The sequence below is a fragment of the Macaca nemestrina genome, chromosome 19 (genome assembly GCF_043159975.1).
Source record: "Macaca nemestrina isolate mMacNem1 chromosome 19, mMacNem.hap1, whole genome shotgun sequence".
Lineage (NCBI taxonomy): Eukaryota > Metazoa > Chordata > Mammalia > Primates > Cercopithecidae > Macaca > Macaca nemestrina.
Window position 1 is genome coordinate 7,605,313 of NC_092143.1, and position 12,441 is coordinate 7,617,753.

Below are 12,441 nucleotides of genomic sequence, written 5' to 3' on the forward strand. Positions count from 1 at the left end.
GGGGACCAGGGCCCATCAGAGTGGTACCTGGGGTAGCTGAGGAGTGCTGCACAGGAGTCAGGGATTACAGCCTTCTATGTGAGGCGCAGGTGGTCAGGAGATGCTAAAGTCCCACAGGCACAACTGGCCCTCATTTACGTTCTTCTGTTGTCTTAGATGATGTCTTAAACAATGGAAGAACTGAATGAGGGACCATTGGTGCCTGTGTGACTTAGCCTCTGACTTCTGCTGAGGTGGCTGACTAATCTTATCAAACTCCACCTGAACATCCTTTCTCAGTCTTTACAATATGAATAGGCTGAAAATATACCAAATCTTTTAAGTTCTGCTTCCCTCTCTCCTCACTTTTACTATAGGCGGTCAAGAGAAACTAGCCCACCCATTCAAGGCTTTGCTTAGGTCTTTCCTCAGCCCCCCCATTTCATCCTTCACGAGTTCTAGCTTCCACAAAACACTAGGACATGAACAGAGTACAGCCGAGGATATTTAGCCTCTCTCTATTATCCAGGAACATAGTCTTCATTTGCCCCGGATACTTCATCACAGCAGCTTTTCTCGTTCCTATTTCTAACAGCATTCTGTTCACAACCAGTTAGGTTTTCTTTAAGAAGACTGAGGCTTTCTCTGCAACTCTCTTTTCCTCTTCCGAGTCCTCACTAGAATCACGCTTAGTGGTTTGTTGGCAGCAGTGTAGGACTGTGAGTTTCCAAACTCTTCCAGCCTCTACCCAGTTCCACGGCCACTTCCACATTTGTAGGTATTTGTTAGGACACCTTACTTGTCAGTACCAATTCTTATCAGTCTGTGTGATTCACTGGAATGGGATATTATAGGCTAGGTGACTTAATAACCACAGACAATTATTTCTCACAATTCTGGGTGCTGGGACGGCCAAGATCAAGGTGCTGGCAGATTCAGCTTCTGGTGAGCTCCACTTCTTGGTTCATTGATGGCTCCTGCTTGCTGCATCCTCACATGGTAGACACAGAGAGGCAGCCTTCTGGGGCCTCTCTCACAAGACACCCACTCAATTATAAAGTCTCTGCCCTCACGACTTAATCACATCTCCAAATCCCCACCTTCTAATTCTGTCACATGAGAGATTAGGTTTCAACATCTTTTGGGGAGAACAAACATTCAACCCAAAGCAAGAGGATAGCAGGATCACTCTGCTGCTAGTGCTCTTAGAGAGAAGACTGAATGAGGAACTGTGGGGTTTGGACTAAGTGATTAAGGAGCTGAGTTATGCAGATTGTCTCTCTCAAAGGGAGATTTAAGCGGAGGGTTGGAGTGAGGAATAGCATACTAAGGTGTCTCGTAAGAACAGGTTTTGAATCGGATGCCAAACCAAACTGGATTTCTATCTTAACTTCATCACTATCTCTTTTGTGACTTTGGAGATTGACTTGCCTCTTCTGAGCTTCAGTTTTACAATATATAAAATAAGAAGGAGTGAGATCCCATAGCTACAGAAAAGTAAGAACAATAACAACAAAAAAAAATTAGCTGAGCATGGTGGCTTGTGCCTGTAGTCCCAGCTGCTCAGGGGGCAGATTTAGGAGGATTGCTTGAGCCTGGAAGGTTGAGGCTCTAGTGAGCCATGATCTTGCACTCCAGCCTGGGCAAGAGAGGGAGACCCTGTTTCAAAAAAATAAAATAAAATAAAATAAAATGAAAGAAAGAGAGAAAGAGAGAGAGAGAAAAAGAAAGGAAGGAATGAATGAAGGAAGGAAGGAAGGAAGGAAGGAAGGAAGGAAGGAAGGAAGGAAGGAAAAAATGGAGAGAAATATATTTTAAAAAAGAATTTTAACATTAAAAAAACTCATATTGTTCCTGTGTCCCTGGCACATAATAGGTGCTTAATAATTTGCAGGTAGTAGCTGCCTGAAACTTTCCTGGAATCTGGGTCAAAAGGAGCTATGGCAAAACAAAAACAAAAACAAAAGCAAACAAAAAAAACAAAAAACAAAAGTCACCTTTTGTCTCATCCTCTTTGAAACTGCCCTAAATTTCTCGGAAGGGGTGACAAAAATATGTTATACATAAAACAAAGAATTCAAACTAGTCTGCAGGGGGAAGTAAAAGGAAATGCATTGAGGGATGATTGGACAAGCTCATGAATTGACAGCAGAGGGAAAAGACAATGACAGACCTGAGTCCCAGGAAGATCCCGACATCATTCCCAGAGGACTCTTCTTCATACCTCTCTTCTGAATCTCTCCGTGTGATGTTTCTCATTGGGACTGCATTTCTTACACTGTGGAAAACACTACCAATAACTCCTAACGTCTACATCTTAGAGATTCGGCTCCCAGAGAGACTTTACCCATCTCTCCATGTACAAAGTAATGATAGTAGTAGTAATAATAATAATAATAAACCTCAAGAAAGGTTCCCAATGTCCAGCCTCTGCCAGTGGACCAGGAAGATGTGAATTACGGGTAATATAGCAACTGTTTGACAGCCATGTGAACTGGCAGTAGAGGTGGGGGCTCCTGGCAGAAAAAAATTGACAATATTCATAATTCTGGAAAGCAATAAAAGCAATATGACTCGAGAGCAGAAGCAGTGACTGATAAAAGCAAACACTGAATACATCATGCCTTAACCTCTCTACTTCACCCACCAGATGCTGATAATAAAGAGCAGCACTGACTTTTGCATTTCGCTACTGGAGAAGAAGACATCCGTGTGAGCCATATAGGTTAAGGATGTAGAAATACTTAATGTATTAGGACAACTATGGAGGAGGAAAATCATTAGTGTATATTGCATAAAGGGTTTATGGTTTAGTGAGGGTTTATTTGCTATGAGTTACCAAAAAAAAAAAAAGAGTAAACCCTTCTATATTTTAAAATACAATATCCCTCACTATAGTCCTAGAATATTTTTTCTTCAGTCTATTGAGAGTATAGAAGAAATCCTCCAAAAATTTCCAATAAATAGCTTTAGATTTGCATAGAAATATATATTGCACAGACCATTGTGCTGAAGCAAACAAGTGTATTCAGTGAGGATACACAATTTAAATGTAAGACTACAATGAACGTAGAACATATGAATCATATGTGCTAGTATCCAGCAAATATCCATCCACATTGCTCTATGCTTGGGAAAAAAACTATCAGACAAACCTATTGCATTTCCAATCTATGTTCCTTAAGATGCTCCTGAATGGAGTATTCATTTTCTGAACCCATCAATGGGAGAAAGTGAAATGGATTAGCTATGAATTTCCACATATAGAGGGAATGATCACCTACTACGTAACTAGTGATAAAAGTGGAGCAGTCAAGGTGGGAACTTCCCACCAGGGCATGGGGTTGAACTTCAGAAAGAGTAATTTGCTGTGCTCATTTAACAGCAAACTTAGACATTACCTAATATCTGAGCATGCTGGGAAAACATTAACTCACATTTGGTAGGGCACCCATTACTTCATTACACTTAGTAGAATCCTCACCTCTACATACGGTTTGGTTGTGTCCCCACCCAAATCTCATCTTGAACTCTAGCTCCCATGATTCCCTTCTGTTTTGGAAGTGACCCAGTGGGAGATAATTGAATCATGGGGATGGTTTCCCCCATACTGTTCTTATGGTAGTGAATAAGACTCATGAGAGCTGATGGTTTCATAACAGGCTCCCCCTTACTCTTGCTCTCATTCTCTCTTGCCTACTGCCATGTAAGATGTGCCTTTTGCCTTCCACCATGATTGTGAGGCCTCCCCAGCCCTGTGGAACTGTGAGTCCATGAAACCTTTTTTTCTTTATAAATTACCCAGTCTCGGGTATATCTTTATCAGCAGCATGAAAACGAACTAATACACCACTTTTTCTTCATTTTTTTTTTCTCCTTGAAACCACTCACTACAGTTGCCATCTACACAGTATTAGCCAGAGAGGTTAGCTATGATAACCCTGCCTAATGGTTGTATGAAGTTGAGGAAATGTATACTTACATTAGTGGTTTCTTTAAGGTCTTTCAATCAAGTGAGCAAACTATCCTTAAAAAGGAATTTATTTTGTGCCTAGCCATGGAATTCAATAAATAGGCCTACAAAAATCAAAGCACCAAAAGTAATCTGCAAAAGAGTTTGTGATTTTCTAAGAACATTTCTGTCACCTGTGGGGAAAACAGCAAGATGAGAGCTAATGTTAATAATATCCCAGAGATAACTGAGGTGGTTTCCTTCTCTTTTAAGACTTGTGTATGGGAAAACAACAACAACAACAACAACAACAACAACAACAACAACAAAGATTTCTCTTCTTTCTTCTTAAAGCAGAGGGCATAGTTTTTACTGAGAAATGACAAAATTCTTCATGGGAGTTAGGGACAAAAAGGAGTTGTTTTGTTTGTCTATTACTGCTCAGTGGGTTGAGTTTTCTAAAGATAGTTTGGAAGAATTCAGACTTGTGCAGGCTTGAGTGCTAAAAGAATTAAGTTCACAGACTTAATTGTGCTCATGTCACCCCTATTGACCTGCTGGTCAGAGGTACCAGCCAAATATCCTGGCATCTCAATATCAGACACCGCCAGACCCAGTGAGAAAAACAGTGCAGCCACCACTTCCTCAGTTCCTGTCCTTCCACCCCATGGACAGTCAGTATGCTTTCCACTTTTATGTGTCCACTTGATGGGTCACAGGGATCCCAGATATGCAATAAGCATTATTTTGTGTGTTTCCATGTGGGTGTTCATGGATGGTATTTTTAAATTTTGTTTTGTGTTGCATAGCACAGCATTGTATTATGTTGTGTTGTGTTGAATTTTTTTGAGACAGAGTCTCACTGTGTCACCCAGGCTGCAGTGCAGTGGTGCGATCTTGGCTCACTGCAACCTCCGCCTCCTGGGTTCGAGTGATTCTCCTGCCTCAGCCTCCCGAGGAGCTTGGATTACAGGCATGTACTCATGGATGATATTTACATTTAAACGAGTAGATGGAGTAAAGCAGGCTATCCTCCCCAATGTGAGTGGGCCTCATCCAATCAGTTAAAAGTCCAGATAGGACAAAAGTCTGACCCTCTGACAAACAAAAAGGAATTTCTCTTACCTGACTGACAAAAAACTGGTGCCTCGGTTATTTTCTATTTTATGGCTGGAGCTGGCACACATTGGCTCACCTGAGTCTCCAACTTGCCAAATGCAGAGCGTGGGACTTTTCAGCCTCCATAATAAATGTATTTTTCTTTCTTTCTCTGTCTATGTCTTTCTGGTTCTGTTTCTCTAGAGAACTGTACCTAAGAGAGTGAACAAGTGACTCAAGGGACTGCTGTTCTTTTCTCTTCTCTTAGTTGCTTTATTTTAATTTTATATAAATTCCCTGCTTTGATTTAAATTTGTTGACTAGTGAATGAGCAATATAGACACCCTTCTCTTCTCATCAACTGACAAAAGGACTTAATTTTTGCATTGTCTCCTGAATAATAAATTGTCATTATTAGTAGCAAGGATATGCATAACTTATCCTCATCATAGCTTAGCAATAGCTAAATTATTTTGTGTATTTCTTTTCTCTCCTTCCCTCCTTCCTTCCTTCCTTCCTTCCTTCCTTCTTTCCTTCCTTCCGTCCTTCCTTCCTTCCTTCCTTCCTTCCTTCCTTCCTTCCTTCCTTTCTTTTTTTTTTTAGATGGATTCTCGTTCTGTCACCCAGGCTGGAGTGCAGTGGCGTGATCTCAGCTCACTGCAACCTCTGCCTCCTGGGTTCAAGCGATTCTCCTGCCTCAGCCTCCCAAGTAGCTAAGATCTTAGGATCTGGGACTACAGGCAGGAGCCACCACGCCTGGCAAATTTTTTTGTATTTTTAATAGAGATGGGTTTTCACCGTGTTAGCCAGGATGGTCTCAATCTCCTGACATCATGATCCACCCGCCCCGGCTTTCCAAAATGCTGGGATTACAGGCCTGAACCCCCGCGTCCGGCCTATTTTGTGTATTTTTTAAACATAGTAATTCTATTTCAAATTGTTCTGTAGAACACTGTGGTGGGAATAAATGTCCCCCAACAGCTTAAAAGGCAACAGGAGGTGATTCTAGTTCTAGTTAAGGATGACTTTTCATTTTGCTCAAATTATCTCCATGCAGATGGACACGATTTTAGAAAGGAATGTGGGGAAGAGATTGGAGTTGGTGTGGTTACTGAACAGTCGAACAGTTGGAGAGAGGGAGAAAGAAGAAGGTGGTGTCTGCTGAGGGAGGAGAAATCCTAAGGGGGAAAAATTAAAGGGGGTATTTAGGAGAATTTGCCCATCAGTGGATGCTGTAAGTACCTTCTTCTGTGTCTCTAAGTAGGAATTTATAAAATTGAGGTATACTGTGTGTTGCCTTTGGATTCAGACTTAATTTTCTCCTAAACATTATTTGAGAGATCTGAGAGCCACAGATAATCTTTAAATGAAGACAGAATCACTTGAACTAAATCCTGAAAATCATTAAAATATAACTGTAAAACAAGATTAGTTCCATTACTAAGAGAGGTAGAGCTGAGTATTGGCGCACCTATATTCCCAGCTACTCCAGAGGCTGAGGTAAGAGGATTCCCTTGTATCCAGGAGTTTGAGGACACTTTGAGCAATATGATATCCATCTGCCAAAAAAAAAAAAAAACAAACAAAAAATAAAATAAAATAAGAGAGAACCCTTCACTTCCTATTTAAAGTGATAATAATTCTACTCATGTCAAGGCCAAGACCTTGGCCTTCTCTGTTAAAAAAAAATCAATTATTGTTTACCATACACTAAAAAATAATATTCAGTCCTTTTATGTATCATCCGTCTTATCGTCACATTGGTACTAGTCTCCTGGAAATGTTGCCACTAAAACCAGGTGAGGAGTTACTTATTCTTTAATTTTAGGTTTTCAAGTAGAGAACAAACTTTGTCTTTCCAATAAGTTCTTATTTTATTTTTGAAATATATTTCATGAACAGGCTTCTGGCAATTTAGAGACAAAAGTAGAAATACATGCCATCTAGATGCTCAAATTGTGTTAGCATTTTTTGTCTTATGAATTTGTTATCAGTTTGAAGAAGAAAGTGTATATGAAAATAATTTTCAGAAATTGGTTTTATATTTTATTAAAGTACATGATTTCAAAATTATTTTTAAAAGTTTAGAAAAATTTTGTAGAAGTAATACAATACCTACAAATAATCATCAGCCACAAAAGTTATTGAAGATCTCCTAGATTTAGTGAAAAGCATGTATTCAATGTTAATTCAGCCTGACAGCATGTGGTAGTATGTTGCAGAGATACAGCAAGGCAAAGACCATTGAAGACAGTCATTTTGTTCAACAGTAATTGGACATGGGCTTGAAATCGGGTTTCAGTGCAGATACAGAATCATGAGACTGTCAGAGAAGCACTGATAGGTAGATAGGTATTACTTTCAAAATATACACATAATATTTTAATGATTTTTTGTCTTTATTTTTAAAAGATGAAATTAGCTTCCTTGGAAGTTCCTACTTTTACAATATTGCAAAACATTTTTCACTTTATTATTATTATTAATATTTGAGAATTCATAGCCTGTTTCAAGTTACTTAGCCACTTTATGACTTAGGTTCAGGTAAGGAAAGTTTTAACTTTTCTGTCATGGCTTCTCTCCCCTCTCAGATTTCTCCCTTTCCCCTTTTCTCTCCTGAGGTGAATCTATGGGCAAGGCTAATCAAGCCTCTAGACATCAGGAGAAGGGCATCCGATATGGTTAGGCTTCGTGTCCCCACCGAAATCTCATCTTGAATTGTAATCCTCATAATCTCCATGTGTCAAGGGAGAGACCGGGTGGAAGTAATTCAATTATGGGGGCGGTTTCCTCCGTTCTATTCTTGTGATAGGGAGTTCTCACAAGATCTGGTGGTTTTATAAGGGACTCTTACTCCTTCACTTGGTGCTTTTCCTTCCTGCTGCCTTGTGAGGAAGGTGCCTTGCTTCCTCCTTGCCTTCTGCCGTAATTGTAAGTTTCCTGAGGCTTCCCCAGCCATTCTGAACTGTGAGTCAATTATACATTTTTCCCTTATAAATTACTCAGTCTTGAGCAGTTCTTTACAGCAAGATGAAAATGGACTAACATAGCATCTTATTTGAGTCTCTCCAGGTACTTCAATTTGTGATCTCTTGGGACTATTACGCAGGAGCAGCTCATATTCAGACATGGAATTCATGATCAGCATTCACTGAGACTCAGTTACCTCCTACTCTATCCATCCCTGAGTGCTTTGGGCACTGCTCCACAGCCTCAGCTATGGGAAATCCTCATGTTTTACCTGGGTGAACCCCATGGGAGGCACACAGTGACTTTAATTCCTTCTCATCCTGATGCCCAACTGGAGTCATGATCATTAACAGATTATACAGGGTCCTAGAGACAGTGATGCATTTGCTGGAGGAAGATAGGAGTCTTATCTTAACTTCAATGCACAGATGCTAAGCTATGGTTTGTTTAGGATTGTAGGCCACCCTTTGTCACTTAATGTGGAACAGAGTATAGGACCTCCTGATCCGCCTGCCTTGGCCTCCCAAAGTGCTGGGATTACAGCTGTGAGCCACCGTGCCCAGCCAGCTGAACTCATTTTAATCATGACTCCACTCCGGAGAAAACTCACAGCCCTCATGGCCTAATCACCTCTTGAAAGCCCCGCCTCTTAATACTGTTGAATTAGTGATTAAGTTTCCCAACATATGAAATTTTGGGGGATACATTCCACATTCAAACAATAGCAGGCAGGAAGTTAGGGTTAGATTATACACTGAAGTATCCTAAACAATAACTTATGTTATGAAAATTATACCTTTAGATGCTCTCTCTCTGTCTCTCTCTGTACAGTTCTCTCTCTCTCTCTCTCTCTTCCATATACAATTCTCTCTACCCCTCCCAATAGAAGTACAGGTTTTGAATGGCTATCCTCTCTATTATAAATTTTGAAACACATCATTTGAAAGTCAAAGGTTAGTAGCAATAGATTCTTTAGGTAAGTGGCATTTACTTTTCCTTTAAAACAAGGCATATCTCATCCTCAACAGGTGGAGAGAATAAAAACAACAATATGCAAGGCAATTTAGAAATTCTGAAAAATAATTCAAAGAATTATTTTTGCCACATAAAAGTCAAGGATTGAAAAGGGAATATCTTGATAGTGACATGAAACCATAGGAAACAAAGAGAAGAAAAAATCAGTTGTGTTTTCATCTTTTTACTCTTCTGAGTTGGAAAAATGAGGCCAACGTGATAAGAACTAGGAAAAATGTAAGTCAAATCGCTCTTGATATTTGTGTTAGTGTGTGTGTGTATATATATATATATAATATATATATCCTGTGGATAGATACACACACACAGTGTATATATATACACAGTATATATATATAGTTTATTCAGTATATATATAGTATATATATAGTTTATATATAAAGGGGAGTTTATTGGGAGAATAAACTTGTGTGTGTGTGTGTGTGTATATATATATATGTATATAAAGGGGAGTTTATTGGGAGAATAGACTCACATGATCACAAGGTAAAGTCCCACAATAGGCCACCTGCAAGTTGAAGAGCTAGGAAGCCAGTCCAAGTCCTAAAACCTCAAAAGTAGGGAAGCCAACAGTGCAGCCTTCAGTTTGTGGCTGAAGGCCCAAGAGCCCCTGGGAAACCGCTGGTGTAAGTTCAAAAGCTGAAGAATTTGGAGTCCGATGTTGGAGGGCAGGAAGCATCCAGCACGGGAGAAAGATGGAGGCCAGAAGACTCAGGTAGTCTAGCTTTCCACATTCGTCTGCCTGTTTTTATCCTAGCCACACTGGCAGCTGATTAGATGGTGCCCACCCAGATTGAGGCTGGGTCTGAGTCTCCCAGTTCACTGACTCAAATATTAATCTCCTTTGACAACACCCTCACAGACACACCCAGGAACAATACTTTGCATCCCCCAATCCGATCAAGTTGACACTCAAAGTTAACCATCACAATATTGCAAAATGGTTTTTGTTTGTTTTTACTTTCAAACTAAAGTGTTTTCGAGAAGAGAGGACAGAAGTTTCTCTCTCTAAAAGCAGGAGGCTGAGAGAAACAAAATAAGCCCAGAATTATGGATGCTTCATGGTAGTTTTGAGTTGTTCTGCTTATTCTGTGCTATGGTTTTTAGATCTATGTAAACATAGTCCTTTGGAAGTGAGTATTAATCAGGGGAGATTAAAAAAGGAGGGAGAAAGGGCCCTCACCTGATAGAGAGGGCTCCCATATAAATACTTGGCTTGACTTTCCTTTAAATTTCTTCCTTATGCCATTTTAATTTTCTAAAATTTTGGTGTTTGATTCATAGCATCTTGACAGTTTAGTAGTTCTTCTGCATTTCACACTGTGTAATTCATATTCTTCTAGATATTGGGGGGTGCATATTCTAAAACAAAACAGAGATGCCATCCCTTGAGGATCTTACATTCTTACTCATCATAATAGTAATTATAATTAATGAGTAAATCACACAGTAATTCAGAGGCTGATCAATGTTTTGAAAAAGTCAAATGTAGAGCAAAGAGGATTTGAGGAGAGGGTTGCAATTTTCAAAATTGTAGGGAAAGCAGGCCTTATGAAGTTGTAGAAACTGGAAGGAATTGACCACTGGACACCGGAGGAGTAAGCATTTCATTCAGAGAAACAGAGGATGCTGAGGCCCTAGGGTGGGAATTTTCCTGTAGTTCTCTGTGAATTGCAAGAGTACTGTAGTGTAGGAGCCATGGGTGAGGACTGGAGTAGCCAGCAAGGCCAGAGCCAGGTTATGGACATTCTAATAGTGTATTAGTCCCTTTTCATGCTGCTGATAAAGAGTGTACCTGAGACTGAACAATTTACAAAAGAGGTTTAATTGGACTTACAATTCCACATGGCTGGAAAAGTCTCATGGTGGAAGGCAGGGAGCAGCAAGTCATGTCTTACATGGATGGCAGCAGGCAAAGAGATAGAGATTGTGCAGGGGAACTCCTCTTTTTAAAACCACCAGATCTCATGAGACTTATTCAGTATCATGAGAAAAGCACCAGAAAGACTTTGCCACCATGATTCAATTACCTCTCACTGGGTCCCTCCCACAACATGTGGGAATTCAAGATGAGATTTGGGTGGGGACACAGCTAAACCATATCAAATAGCTCCCTGTAAAGAGCATGACTTTTGAGCATGAGTCGGAGGCAATGATGTGACATAATGCAATATTTAAAAGGATTATTTTGACTATTATTTTAAGAATAGACAAAAGAGAGCAGAGGAACAGAGCTTCTAGAAGACTTTTGCAGTAATCTAAGCAGGCGATAATACTGGCTTGGAACAGTATACTACTTTGAGTGTAGCAAGAAATTATTGGACTCTGGATACATTTCAAAGAGCCAAAAGGAATTTCTACTTTTTAATGGGCAGAGCAACAATGTTGTCAGGATTTTCTAACCATTTCATTAGATATAAAGTATAAGAGAGTGAGGGCAGTAAAAGAAGCCTCCAAGGACTTTGGCTTGAGCAAATTAAAGCAAGAATTTGACATTAACAAAGTTGAGAAAGCCAATATAGAGCAGGTTTATTGAAACGTGTAGGGGCTAAGTGTGCATATGTTGTACTTGGAATATCTATTAGACATCAAAGGTGATATATCATGTTTTCAGTGGAAATATGAGTCTAGATTTTAGGAGAAGGACTGAGGCTTAAGATGCATTTAAATAAAATCCAGACATATACATGATATAAGCCCATGGGAAGATTGGTTCACCAAGGGAGTCAGTAAGGGTAGAGGAAAGAACCCCAAACTGAATTCTTGACCCTCGATTTTAAAAGATTGGGACAAAGGAGTAGAATCCACAAAAGAGTTTCTAAGAAGGAAAATCAGTGAAGGAGAAGGAAAACCAGAAGAAAACAGTGTCCTAGAAGCAAATCCAGAAAGTATGGCAAGGAGGAAGAAGAAAGCATCTCTGCTAAATATTGATGATGGGTCACAGACATGAGGATGAAATCTTGCCCTGGAATTAGCAATGCGGGGAGTCACTGGGACTACAGAAAAGGCTAGAGCCCTGTCCAGTTTTTCATGTATAATGCTATGAAATCAAAAACTTACTTTGGTGTTCTCACTTTGGAAAGGACGAGATGCTAATTTATTTCATATGGTGTTAATAAGTCTAGAAATCCCTGATCATCTTTCCAGCTGAGAGATGCATCCTTTAGGATTTTCATCCTTTAGGCTGTTTCCTTAACCAATTTTAGATTAGTTTATTTTGATTGTGGCATAAGAGCATCCTTGATTTCTTCAAATTGTTTTCCTCTAGTGAGGCAATCTGAGACTATATTCTCAAGGTAGATGGCTCCTTCTTGAATATTGCCTACACAGAGAGAGAAAGAACAGAAGAAGGATTAGAAGTGAAATAACCTCACTTTAATTCATCATAATATTTTAGTCATAATTAT

At 39.7% G+C, this 12,441-nt stretch overlaps 2 long non-coding RNA genes across 4 annotated transcripts in view; both read right to left on the reverse strand.

Moving 5' to 3' along the window:
- Positions 1–222: 222 nt before the first annotated feature.
- LOC139359970 (uncharacterized) lies at positions 223–6,589 on the reverse strand. The gene is made up of 3 exons (XR_011616778.1): positions 6,501–6,589; positions 5,127–5,243; positions 223–1,638 (listed from the first exon to the last, which is right to left on the reverse strand). It is a non-coding gene; the product is annotated as an uncharacterized lncRNA (long non-coding RNA).
- A 2,835-nt stretch (positions 6,590–9,424) lies between these two features.
- The window catches only part of LOC105489348 (uncharacterized), a 65,934-nt gene continuing 62,917 nt past the window's right edge, over positions 9,425–12,441 (reverse strand). For 2 of the 3 annotated variants that reach the window (XR_011616781.1, XR_011616779.1), the window contains exon 3: positions 9,425–12,356. This is a non-coding gene — a long non-coding RNA (uncharacterized lncRNA). The remainder of the gene's footprint in view (positions 12,357–12,441) is intronic. The other variant, XR_011616780.1, reaches the window with a different exon arrangement.